The 12,818-nt window shown below is 42.3% G+C and overlaps 1 protein-coding gene across 3 annotated transcripts in view; it reads right to left on the bottom strand.

The window, feature by feature from the left end:
• GOSR1 (golgi SNAP receptor complex member 1) overlaps positions 1-12,818 on the bottom strand; it is a 65,916-nt gene that overhangs the window by 8,541 nt on the left and 44,557 nt on the right. The gene's annotated exons all lie outside the window — the stretch shown is intronic.

The following is a 12,818-nucleotide window of genomic DNA, read 5'->3' as shown; positions in this document are numbered from 1 at the left end:
AAGCAGCAGGGAAGATGGACAGAATGGCTGAGTCCAACAGTTGTCTTTGGAGAACTGTAGTAAAGCATCAATACCAAAACTCACTTGAATTTCACTAGAGGAACAAACAAATCCACTGAGTCAATAGTCTCTAAAACACCTCCCTGTAGCATGACACTGCTTTTGGCTTCTTCCACTTTCTACTCTACCTTTTCCACTCCAAGAAGTCCTTTATGCTCATAACTTCACCCTCTCTACCATGTGCCACACATCTTCCCTCCCCTACTTTACAAAAAAATCTGAACTGCTATCACTGATCTCTTAGGAGACTCTTTTCCAACCTCATGCCTCCTCTTTTCTTTTGTTTTTTTTTCATACTCAACTGGAAGCCCTTAGGGGCAATGCCTAGCCCACCTGAGAGTTTGTAAAGTATCATGCTCATCTACAGAGATATAAGAGTAGACCATTACAATTAATATTAAATAACAGTATTATTGAGAAGGTAAACAAAGTGAATCAACCCAACAGCAGTGTTTGGAGGAACATGAAAGTAAAAGGAACAACATCAATGGCTTCCAATATCACTGTGGAGTTATGGTATCATCTTGTGTCTTTATGGACGGTGTTTGCCTCTCTACCCCAAAGCTCTTTACAGTTAATTCTTCTAAATAATATGTATTGACAGAGCAGATCAATAAATTATTTCACTTTAGAGTTCCATTAGCACTAGGATCAAGTTGAAAGCTTACTGATCAATTGGGAGCTGATCAATCATCAATATGTATAAACAGTTTAGTGACAAGAAGTGTATTAAAACTCATATTTCCAAATGACAACTCCATAAAAGCAGACTAACATTCAAGATCCACTCTGAAGTTTAAAAAATTCTTTAAGAGAATTAAAAGTCATCAGGCTAGAACTAACAAAAGCCTTAAAGCAATTCCTGTCTCCAGTGGACTACTTTGCTTTTATAAATCATCTTCAGCATCCTTTTTTATATATTCATGTCAGATCAGCATAAAACAAAAATTGCTGGCTACTTGGAGAAGCAATAGGGATTTCCAGCCATCTCACTTATGATCTCATCAGATCTTATAAGCTAAGCAAGGCCAGGATGGCTTCAGCACTTGGATGGAAGACAAAGACAAAGCAAGTTGCTATTGCACGTTAGCAAAGCAAGTTCTTAATTTTATATTTCTAAATCTTGTTCCCATCGCAGATTGTCAAAGTAGGGAGAGTTCTCTGTTAGACCTCTCAAAACAGGCCATCAGTTTAAATTCCTGAATTTCCTAACCAGAAAGAGCTCCAAGAACGTTGCCATCATGTTGTCTGCCAACCAAGAGTTCTATGTGGCATTAAATGCTCAGGTCCAAATTGTCTGATGGCATAATTCCATTGTAGTCAATGGAGTTGCACCAGGAAATAATTTAGCCTTTCAATAAGTATATGCAGCCCATTTTTGGTTTTCCAGTTTTAGCTAGATGGGGGGGCTATACTGTTAATAATTTACAGTTAAATATTAAGTGCTTTGTCTTAGCATAGTGATAGCAGGCAATACCTTGATGGAGGAACCATCTTTTAAGGGAGATGTAAAACCAAGGTTCTGACAACCATTAAACATCCCAAAGTCATTGTATATAAAAGTGAAGTGTTAACCCCAACATCCTGCTCAAATTGAAATTGGGGTAACGACATTCTGCCTACCAGAAGTTCCAATTGGCTGTGACACTCTTGGCTTCCTGTCTTAAAATGTTCTATAGTGTTGGTGTGCACTATTAAAACCTACCCTATGTCACCCCCAGAGGTGGTTGACACGATTCCTGTAGTTTGAAAAGTGCTTTGAAATGATAGGAGCTATATAAATGCAAAAAGAAAAGGAATACTTGTGGCACCTTAGAGACTAACCAGCTCAAATAAACTGGTTAGTCTCTAAGGTGCCACAAGTCCTCCTTTTCTTTTTGCAAATACAGACTAACACGGCTGTTACTCTGAAACCTGTCATATAAATGCAAGGTACTCTGAGGCAAAGGGGAGAAAATTAATGCTATCAGTCCAAAAAGTGGTCATCAACAATCTGACCAATGCTTGTTTTTGAAGGGCTTGTCTGACTCAGTTAACTAATGTCCTTCACGTCTACAGGAAGAGCAGAGGGAGGTCACATACAGAAAACTCATCAAGGAGTCTCTTTTTGTGAATAACAGAAAACACACCACACGGCAAATCTGTTTGTTTCATGGGTACCTGAACTAACTTAGCCCAGTGAAAGAGAATGATTCATCTTTACAGAGGAGATCCCTTTCACGTCTAAGGGTATGTCTACACTACGAAATTAGGTCGAATTTATAGAAGTCGGTTTTTTAGAAATCGGTTTTATATATTCGAGTGTGTGTGTCCCCACAGAAAATGCTCTAAGTGCATTAACTCGGCGGAGTGCTTCCACAGTACCGAGGCTAGAGTAGACTTCCGGAGCGTTGCACTATGGGTGGCTATCCCACAGTTCCCGCAGTCTCCGCTGCCCATTGGAATTCTGGGTTGAGATCACAATGCCTGATGGGGCTAAAACATTGTCACGGGTGGTTCTGGGTACATATCGTCAGACCCCCGTTCCCTCCCTCCCTCCGTGAAAGCAAGGGCAGACAATCGTTTCGCGCCTTTTTTCCTGAGTTACCTGTGCAGATGCCATACCATGCAAGCATGGAGCCCGCTCAGCTCACTGTCACCGTATGTCTCCTGGGTGCTGGCAGACGCTGTACTGCATTGCTACACAGCAGCAGCAACCCATTGCCTTGTGGCAGCAGACGGTGCAATAGGACTGGTAGCCGTCATCGTCATGTCCGAGGTGCTCCTGGTCGCCTGTGTGAGGTCGATCAGGAGCGCCTGGGCAGACATGGGCGCAGGGACTAAATTTGGAGTGACTTGATCAAGTCATTCTCTTTAGTCCTGCAGTCAGTCCTATTGAACCATCTTATGGTGAGCAGGCAGGTGATACAGCTTGCTAGCAGTCCTATTGCATCATCTTCTGCCGGGCAGGCAAGAGATGAGGATGGCATGCAGTCCTTCTGCACCGTCTGCTGCCAGCCAAAGATATAAAAGATAGATGGAGTGTATCAAAACAAGAAATAGACCAGATTTGTTTTGTACTCATTTGAAACCCACCCACCCCCCCCCGGGACTCATTCCTCTAGGTCACACTGCGGTCACTCACAGAGAAGGTGCAGCGAGGTAAATCTAGCCATGTATCAATCAGAGGCCAGACTAACCTCTTGTTCCAATAAGAACAATAACTTAGGTGCACCATTTCTTATTGGAACCCTCCGTGAAGTCCTGCCTGAAATACTCCTTGATGTAAAGCCACCTCCTTTTAGCTCCCTGTAAGCCAACCCTGTAAGCCGTGTCGTCAGTCGCCCCTCCCTGCGTCAGAGCAACGGCAAACAATCGTGCATCTGAGTTGAGAGTGCTGTCCAGAGCAGTCACAATGGAGCACTCTGGGATAGCTCCCGGAGGCCAATACCGTTGAATTGTGTCCACAGTACCCCAAATTTGACCCGTCAAGGCCGATTTAAGCGCTAATCCACTTGTCGGGGTGGAGTAAGGAAATCGATTTTAAGAGCCCTTTAAGTCGAAATAAAGGGCTTCATCGTGTGGACAGGTGCAGGTTTACACTGATCTAACGCTGCTAAATTCGACCTAAAGTCCTAGTGTAGACCAGGGCTGAAATTAACATGCAAGAGAAAGAGAAACAAGCTACAGCAATCTGTCTTTATCTCAATACTACATAAGAATGTGGTGAAAGGATGTTCAACAAAAGGTATTAACAGAAATTCTCAACAGGCCATCAATAGCTGAGTACAGAAAAGAAGCAGCAAGCTATCATCCAATGCTAAAAAAAGTCTGTAAATAAAAATCAGATGCCTGTCAGGCAGTATTATATGTCAAATCACATATCATTTGTAAGATCATTTATATACATTTGTAACTAAGTACAAACGTTTTTCCTCCCTAGTGTTTTGAGCTCATAATATCAACAGAAGTTCCAGAAAAATAATTAGCTACTGAGGAAAGCTTCCAGGAATTTTGGATTACTGGGCGGTGTATAACTCGATAACTGTAGGTCGGATTTCACTACTGCACACAGGAAACTTTGTCTAAGAATTTCAGTTTCAGATCTATGCACTGGTTTCATAGTTAATTGTTCAGACAGAATCCTCATGCAGCAGCAAATCCCCTTTTTGCATTAAGCTATATATTTTCTTACAACACTTCTAATGATTCATTAAAGCAGCCTTCAAGGTACTGAAGAAGAGATGGGAGATGACTGCCAGGAGATAGAGTGCTGCTGAGCTATCTACAAGGTGCCCTGGGGAAATAATTATGAGACTTTATTATGGAATGGAGGATTTCATGTTTTAACATCCGATCAGAGAAGCAGCCTACTTTATAAGTGAGGGAATCAAAAGCAAGTAGACTTTAAAGTTTACAGATTAGGAACTTAGAACTTTCACAAAATATGGGGCATCTCGACAACTTCTACTGAAATATTCTCAGAAAAGGAAATGTTGGGTGACCCAAATTTTAAAATTGCAGAAAAAAGGTGCATAACCAAATATTCCTGAATAATTCAATGAGACCCAGCTACCTGGAGAGGGTGGGGATGGGAAAATAAGAAGTTAGCTACAAAGCATTTGTTTATCCTTCATGCATAATTTCTTCCGGCAACTCGCAGAAGTTACTAGATTGCAGGCCCTGGTTCTCATGGGAGACTTCAATCACCCCGATATCTGCTGGGAGAGCAATACAGCGGTGCACAGGCAATCCAGGAAGTTTTTGGAAAATGTAGGGGACAATTTCCTGGTGCAAGTGCTGGAGGAACCAACTAGGGGCAGAGCTCTTCTTGACCTGCTGCTCACAAACCGGGAAGAATTAGTAGGGCAAGCAAAAGTGGATGGGAACCTGGGAGGCAGTGACCATGAAATGGTCGAGTTCAGGATCCTAACACAAGGAAGAAAGGAGAGCAGCAGAATACAGACCCTGGACTTCAGAAAAGCAGACTTTGACTCCCTCAGGGAACTGATAGGCAAGATCCCCTGGGAGAATAACATGAGGGGGAAAGGAGTCCAGGAGAGCTGGCTGTATTTTAAAGAATCCTTATTGAGGTTACAGGGACAAACCATCCGATGTGTAGAAAGAATAGTAAATATGGCAGGCGACCAGCTTGGCTTAATGGTGAAATCCTTGCTGCTCTTAAATTCCAAAAAGAAGCTTACGAGAAGTGGAAGATTGGACAAATGACCAGGGATGAGTATAAAAATATTGCTCGGGCTTGCAGGAGTGAAATCAGGAAGGCCAAATCACACCTGGAGTTGCAGCTAGCAAGAGATGTTAAGAGTAACAAGAAGGGTTTCTTCAGGTATGTTAGCAACAAGAAGAAAGTCAAGGAAAGCGTGGGCCCCTTACTGAATGGGGGAGGCAACCTAGTGACAGAGGATGTGGAAAAAGCTAATGTACTCAATGCTTTTTTTGCCTCTGTCTTCACGAACAAGGTCAGCTCCCAGACTACTGCACTGGGCAGCACAGCATGGAGAGAAGGTGACCAGCCCTCTGTGGAGAAAGAAGTGGCTCGGGACTATTTAGAAAAGCTGGACGAGCACAAGTCCATGGGGCCGGATGCGTTGCATCCGAGAGTGCTAAAGCAGTTGGCGGATGTGATTGCAGAGCCATTGGCCATTATCTTTGAAAACTCATGGCGATCAGGGGAGGTCCCGGATGACTGGAAAAAGGCTAATGTAGTGCCCATCTTTAAAAAAGGGAAGGAGGAGGATACTGGAAACTACAGGCCAGTCAGCCTCACCTCAGTCCCTGGAAAAATCATGGAGCAGGTCCTCAAAGAATCAATTCTGAAGCACTTAGAGGAGAGGAAAGTGATCAGGAACAGTCAGCATGGATTCACCAAGGGCAAGTCATGCCAGACTAATCTAATTGCCTTCTATAACGAGATAACTGGCTCTGTGGATGAAGGGAAAGCAGTGGACGTGTTGTTCCTTGACTTTAGCAAAGCTTTTGACATGGTCTCCCACAGTATTCTTGCCAGCAAGTTAAAGAAGTATGGGCTGGATGAATGGACTATAAGGTGGACAGAAAGCTGGCTAGATTGTCAAGCTCAATGGGTTGCGATCAATGGCTCCATGTCTAGTTGGCAGCCAGTATCAAGTGGAGTGCCCCAGGGGTTGGTCCTGGGGCCGGTTTTGTTCAATATCTTCATAAATGATCTGGAGGATGGTGTGGATTGCACTCTCAGCAAGTTTGCAGATGACACTAAACTGGGAGGAGTGGTAGATATGCTGGAGGGTAGGGATAGGCAACGGAAAAGGGATAGGATACAGAGGGACCTAGACAAATTGGAGGATTGGGCCAAAAGAAATCTGATGAGGTTCAACAAGGACAAGTGCAGAGTCCTGCACTTAGGACGGAAGAATCCAATGCACCGCTACAGACTAGGGACCGAATGCCTCAGCAGCAGTTCCGCAGAAAAGGACCTAGGGGTGACAGTGGACGAGAAGTTGGATATGAGTCAACAGTGTGCCCTTGTTGCCAAGAAGGCCAATGGCATTTTGGGATGTATAAGTAGGGGCATTGCCAGCAGATCGAGGGACATGATCGTTCCCCTCTATTCAACACTGGTGAGACCTCATCTGGAGTACTGTGTCCGTTTTGGGCCCCACACTACAAGAAGGATGTGGAAAAATTGGAAAGAGTCCAGCGGAGGGCAACAAAAATGATTAGGGGACTGAAACACATGACTTATGAGGAGAGGCTGAGGGAACTGGGGATGTTTAGTCTGTGGAAGAGAAGAATGAGGGGGGATTTGATAGCTGCTTTCAGCTACCTGAAAGGGGGTTCCAAAGAGGATGGCTCTAGACTGTTCTCAGTGGTAGCAGATGACAGAACAAGGAGTAATGGTCTCAAGTTGCAGTGGGGGAGATTTAGGTTGGATATTAGGAAAAACTTTTTCACTATGAAGGTGGTGAAACACTGGAATGCGTTACCTAGGGAGGTGGTGGAATCTCCTTCCTTAGAAGTTTTTAAGGTCAGGCTTGACAAAGCCCTAGCTGGGATGATTTAATTTGGGATCGGTCCTGCTTTGAGCAGGGGGTTGGACTAGATGACCTCCTGAGGTCCCTTCCAACCCTGATATTTTATGATTCTATGAATGTGTCAAATGTGAGTTAATTTAACGAAGCTCTTATTCTTTGTAAAACAAAATATTCTTGGATGTGAGTGCAAAGAATTATTAAAATGAAACAAGGTAACCCTTTGGGGACCTAGCTTCTCAACCATGAGATCACTGGCTCTTAAAGCACATTGCCTGGCTGGGGAGGTCAATTTTAAGGGGCGGTGGAGGGATGGGGGAAAGCTCAATGTAGGTTGTCAGCAAGCCTTGTTAATGAAATGTCACCAATTGGTGATTTGGCTTTCATTCAGAACAGCCAGTGTTGGATTATCTTCAAACTGCATCAAGTAACGAATCATGCATACATTATACTCAAACATGCAAACAAAATGTTAAGATGTATTAAGAATATAATGCAAAAGTTATACTGAAATCACATTATGTCTTTATATACATTGATGGTGTACCCCCACCTGGAGTGGTGAGTTCTGTTCTGGTCATCCTGGCTCATAAAAGATATAGCAGAAATAAAAGGTTATGTTCTTTTGTTAAAAATCAATTAAAAGTGTGTCCTTTAAGAAATTAAGCATCTGTGTCATACTGAGAGTACCTACCTCTGCCTTAACATAAGGAGGAAACAGCTAGTAAATTTCTTTTAGAATACGCTAGTTATCTGAGTTCTGGGAAAACCAAGATCCAATATCCCTGGTCTCTGCTGGAAGCCCTGCCACTCAGCCTTCTCTTCTGAAATAGAATATATTTAACTGCATAGTGGCAGATGAATTTTATGGTTTTGAAAGTTAGTTTCTGCTTCTTTACCTCTCCTTGGTTTCTTTTACATGCTTTAGTGTCTAAATATGAATAATCCATGACAGCATGATAATCTGATGTGTCAAGTGTAGGGCTCCAAGCCAAGTGTTAATGTTAAATACATTGAAGATTCACTTTTAAGAAGCCCATAAATGTTATTCTACTTCAACAAAAATGGACTCACACACACATATATAGGTATTGTAAAGGGTTCTGAGGTGGAAAACTGTTTTCAAACCTAGATTCTTAAAAGCACTCAGAAATTTTCTTCTTGCTACATAGCCCAGCAAAGCTATGTTACCAGGAAAGGGTTTGGCAGAACCAATCTTAAAGACTGTTTCAAAACAGATGGAATCTTAGTTTGACAGCCCCAGTACTGATGGGATGCACTGTAATCAGCAACCTAAGAGCCAGTACATGCATGCATACACACAGAGAAAACTACAAGGCCCCTACCCTCTTCCCCCTCCTCACTGGGAGTAACAGTGAAGTCCCCACTTCAGGAGGGAACAAAGTGGCTGGGAACATTCCTTCAGACACTTGCCAGGTTTGAAAACTCATACAACCAGAGCAGAACAGTGTTTTCCCAAGGGCATTAAGGGGCACTGCGTTTTTGGCCGAGACCCTAAACCAAGGTCCTCTCCACCATGTCATTAAGAACCCTTACAACTTTTCATAAGTGGAGGGTGTGATCTTCTGTTATTAAAATATGACTATGTATATCACCATACAATTGCAACAAATCTTGTACAAAGTATGTCATGTAAGGGATTAATGGAAAAATTATGACTTGCTGAATATGACTGTCCTATTTGTATGCATGTATCATCTTTGTATCTGAAGTTATGAATATTGACTGTGTACCAATATTTCAAACACTGTTTGCTCCTGTGGTAACACCCACAAGGTAGGTTTCAGAGTAGTTAGTTTACATCCAGTCAGGCCAGCACATTGTGAAAGGTCTATTTAAGTTGATGGCCCATTAAAGAACACTTAGCTCCTAAAACAGACGAAGAAGCTTATCCCTGCTCAATGGGACTTTCCTGAGGATGCTTCAGCCAGAATATGGGTAATGGTTGCTCCTGAGTCACTGAAGCATGCAAGGTCACGTGACTAGCTCATGTGACTCTGGACTCCATTTTGTAACTGGACTTTTCCACTAACTAAAACTGAGAGTTTTCCCTCCACATGGGAGAAAGTACAGGCACTGGAAGCATCTCCATTTTGCCTCTTTCTTGCTCTGATCTCTGGACTATGGACTTACACTAAGAGGAGCATTACAATCAAAGGACTGAGGACCTTCCAATCTTTTGGATGTTACCAGAGAGACATTATAAGCTAGCAGTTTATTCCATCGCTGCTACAAACCTATATAAGAACTTTGCAATGAGCATATGTATTTGATTTCTTTGACCATTTTAACTCTTTCCTCTTTTATCTTATAAATAAACAGTTAGATAAGCTATTACCAGCAGGACAGTGAGATGGGAGGGGGTATTGTTTCATGGTCTCTGTGTGTATATAATGTCTTCTGTAGTTTCCACGGTATGCATCCAATGAAGTGAGCTGTAGCTCACGAAAGCTCATGCTCAAATAAATTGGTTAGTCTCTAAGGTGCCACAAGTCCTCCTTTTCTTTTTGCAAAGACAGACTAACACGGCTGTTACTCTGAAACCAGTTAGATATTAGATACTAAAAGACCGTCAGCAGAATGATTATTGGATAAGACCTGAGTTATATATTGACCTGGGTATATGGCTCATCCTTTGGAATCAGAAGGACCCTTTGGTTGATGAAATTTTGCCAACAATTTTCCGTTGTGCCTCTTATTACTGAAGCTAAAACTCAAATAATATCTTCCTCCGTTGCCATCCATCATCTTCTACAATGAAGTCAAAGTTTAATGTAAGTGGAGTATTGCCAACGCCAAAAGTCCAAAAACATCATCCAAAAATACGATATTGGCCCCAAAATCATGAAATTTTTATAAATAGATGAAGTCATGTTTTTGGTCTGTCTTCTGATTTTTGACTTCTCCTGCTGTGGAATGCTGGGCGTCATGATTCTTGGCTCTGAGAACAGATTGTCATCTAGTGGTTATGGACACCTTAGCCAACGTAACAATGCCCCTGTTTGGGTCACCTATTGCCAGTGAACCTGGCACCTACGGATGAGAAAGCATGATTCTCTATCACTTGAGCTAAAGAACCATATCTCCTAGCATGGAAGCAGTACCAGGTCATAAACCTTTGAATGTGACAGAGCTGCTAGAGGGTGACGGGGCCACACACAATTAGCGCAGATTACAGAAAAATCTACTATACCATGTTCCTTTGGAAAGACTGCAAGGCAAAGTGGATGAGCCTTGGCCCTGTTATATCAGAGAAAGTTTAGAGCCAAGGGATGGGCTGTTTGGGGAGAGGGGTGGTGGCGGTGGGTGGGTGACGACATAGGACGGGACATTTTCCTTCCCTCTCTCCCATCGAATAAGTCACTCTATTCCTAGACAGAAGGCAATTTCTCCCTAAAGTAAACAAAGTGTATTGACAATCACCACCAGAACTGAGGGACTTTTTGCAAAATCCTAAGAGAAATACTAAATTAAAGGTATCTATGGAACTTTCTACTAATCACTGGTCGGACAGAGCTTACAGTCTGATGTATGCTTCAAACAATACTCTACAAAACAATGCTTCAAAAAGTATGTATGGTAAATGAAAAATACAGTCACTAGTAAGCCCTTGATTCCCATTTTGAGAAAATGACAAAGTTTGAAAGTGGAGAAGAAAATCCGAGAACACTAAATACGTTTAAATATAGACAGATATTTATGTTTAAATCTGCCCACGGCAAGTGAACACTGTCCCCCAAAAGAACTGCTGTGCAAGGCATCACATCCCACACATCCTTGAGCAGAAATATGCTGCTTTAGAACCTTGTGTCATGTAAGAGCTTTTAACAATTTTTGTAAAAATGGATGGAGAGTTTCTGAAATGTGCAGACTGCCTTGGGGAAGCTATACCTCCATTAGTCACGGAACAGGTCCAGCACACGCACCAGCACAGCAGAGACCATGACCCCCTCCCCTGCTCATTCCTGTGGAGGGAGCATACAGAGGAGTTTGCTCTCTGGGCTTATTCACTCCTTAACTTCTCTATTGGGACTGCCAACCAGGGGGACAGTTAGTGCTAGCTGTGTTGGTGGGTTTGGTAATGTGGCCACCTGCCCACTGGTAACAGGCCTGAGATCATCAACAAAGGCCCCCCACAATCACAAAAGGCACTTTCCAATGTTTCTATGTAAAGTTAGTAACAAACCTTTTAAAAAATTATTAATGATTTTGCAGCCTTCTGAGTTACATCCAAACAATGAACTACAACAGATGCAACTCTTAAAGACACAGAGGCATTAGTAGCCAGATAAGCTAATTACATTGCAGTCACGCAAGGAATCAGCATTCAAACAGCCTCTTCTACATAAGTCCGTGTGTTTTAATTGGGCAGCAATGGACAATGCTCTAATTAAAGAGCTGGATGATTTTCTAACTGGTAAATTCCATTCAGATGCAGTGGGTGTTACCACAAATTAACATCATACCCGAATGTTTGCAATTACTCGAGAAGGAAAAGGGCAAAACAGAAAATCCATTCTGACTTTAAGCAGAGCCTGAATTCATAGAATCATAGAATATCAGGGTTGGAAGGAACCTCAGGAGGTCAGGTATTGTGGTACAATACCTGAAATGAAGCAATGCAAATTAAATTACATATCCTGGTAGCTGCTGCTTGTGGCTACCAAACAAACCAGATTTACATAACATACAACAGAGAAGCTCCTTGGCACCCGGTTGGGATGGGGAGCCAGTCCCCTCTTTAGAGCTAATGAACTGTACAATGATGAGTTCAGGAACCCAGATTCCCAGAGGCAAAGTTCATCTGTTAATGCAACAAACACACTCCCACTAAGTAAAAGCAAAGAGCTCAGAACCCAACCATCCAGTCAATAGACTGTAGGCAATATCACATCACAAGTAAATCTCCCCACAGGTGCTGATACACAATCCAGAGAATAGGTGGGGGACTCAACTGCTAAAACATTAGGTCACTTTGCAGAAGATCAAGATTTCAAGAATCTCAGGCCCCTTAGCTAGCAGGTAGCAGAAATGTGGAGTTGATGCTTAGTTTTCACAGGATGGGGAGAGTGTCAGTATATAAATGCTTCTTAGCAAAAGGTGTTTTGAGCAAGGCGATGAAATGGGGGTTTAATCAGGAAAGCCAGTTTTTGAAGGTGTCCAGATATTGAGGATGTTGAATCAAGCAAGTGGTGCTCATGTAAACAAATATCCATCTTTCTACGTATCACAGTGCTGACCACCCTAATGGTTTCTGTTAGCTTGATGCACCTCACAGTACATTACTGTGTTTCAACCCATTCCCCCATTACACTAATTGTACTGAGCTAACTGTACTTTGGCTTGCTAGCCAGCCCTTAATGGACACACGTCACATCTTGCTGCACCTCTTAGTAGCAGTGTTGATCACTTATCCCGTTACAAGCATTATCTGAAATAAAATTTTCCCTTCAAAAATTCTTATGAGAGAATCTCAAACTTAGGACTTGTTTCAAGAACTCTTAATTATTTGATTGCAAAATCCCAGTGTTAGATGGCTGATTGGAAAGGGCATGTAAGAGAAAAGTAATTTATAATGCTGGAATATGATGCTTCAGAAATCTGACACTGAAATTTCCAGTCCAATGCAAAATGGTAGATTTCAACCACACAAATAAAAATAAATAAATAAATGATCAATCACACAATAGTAATAATCACCCAGATATTTGCTTGTAAAAACCTCCTCTC

The sequence above is a fragment of the Lepidochelys kempii genome, chromosome 17 (genome assembly GCF_965140265.1).
Source record: "Lepidochelys kempii isolate rLepKem1 chromosome 17, rLepKem1.hap2, whole genome shotgun sequence".
In the NCBI taxonomy this organism is placed as follows: domain Eukaryota; kingdom Metazoa; phylum Chordata; order Testudines; family Cheloniidae; genus Lepidochelys; species Lepidochelys kempii.
This window is presented reverse-complemented; position numbering and strand designations above follow the sequence as displayed.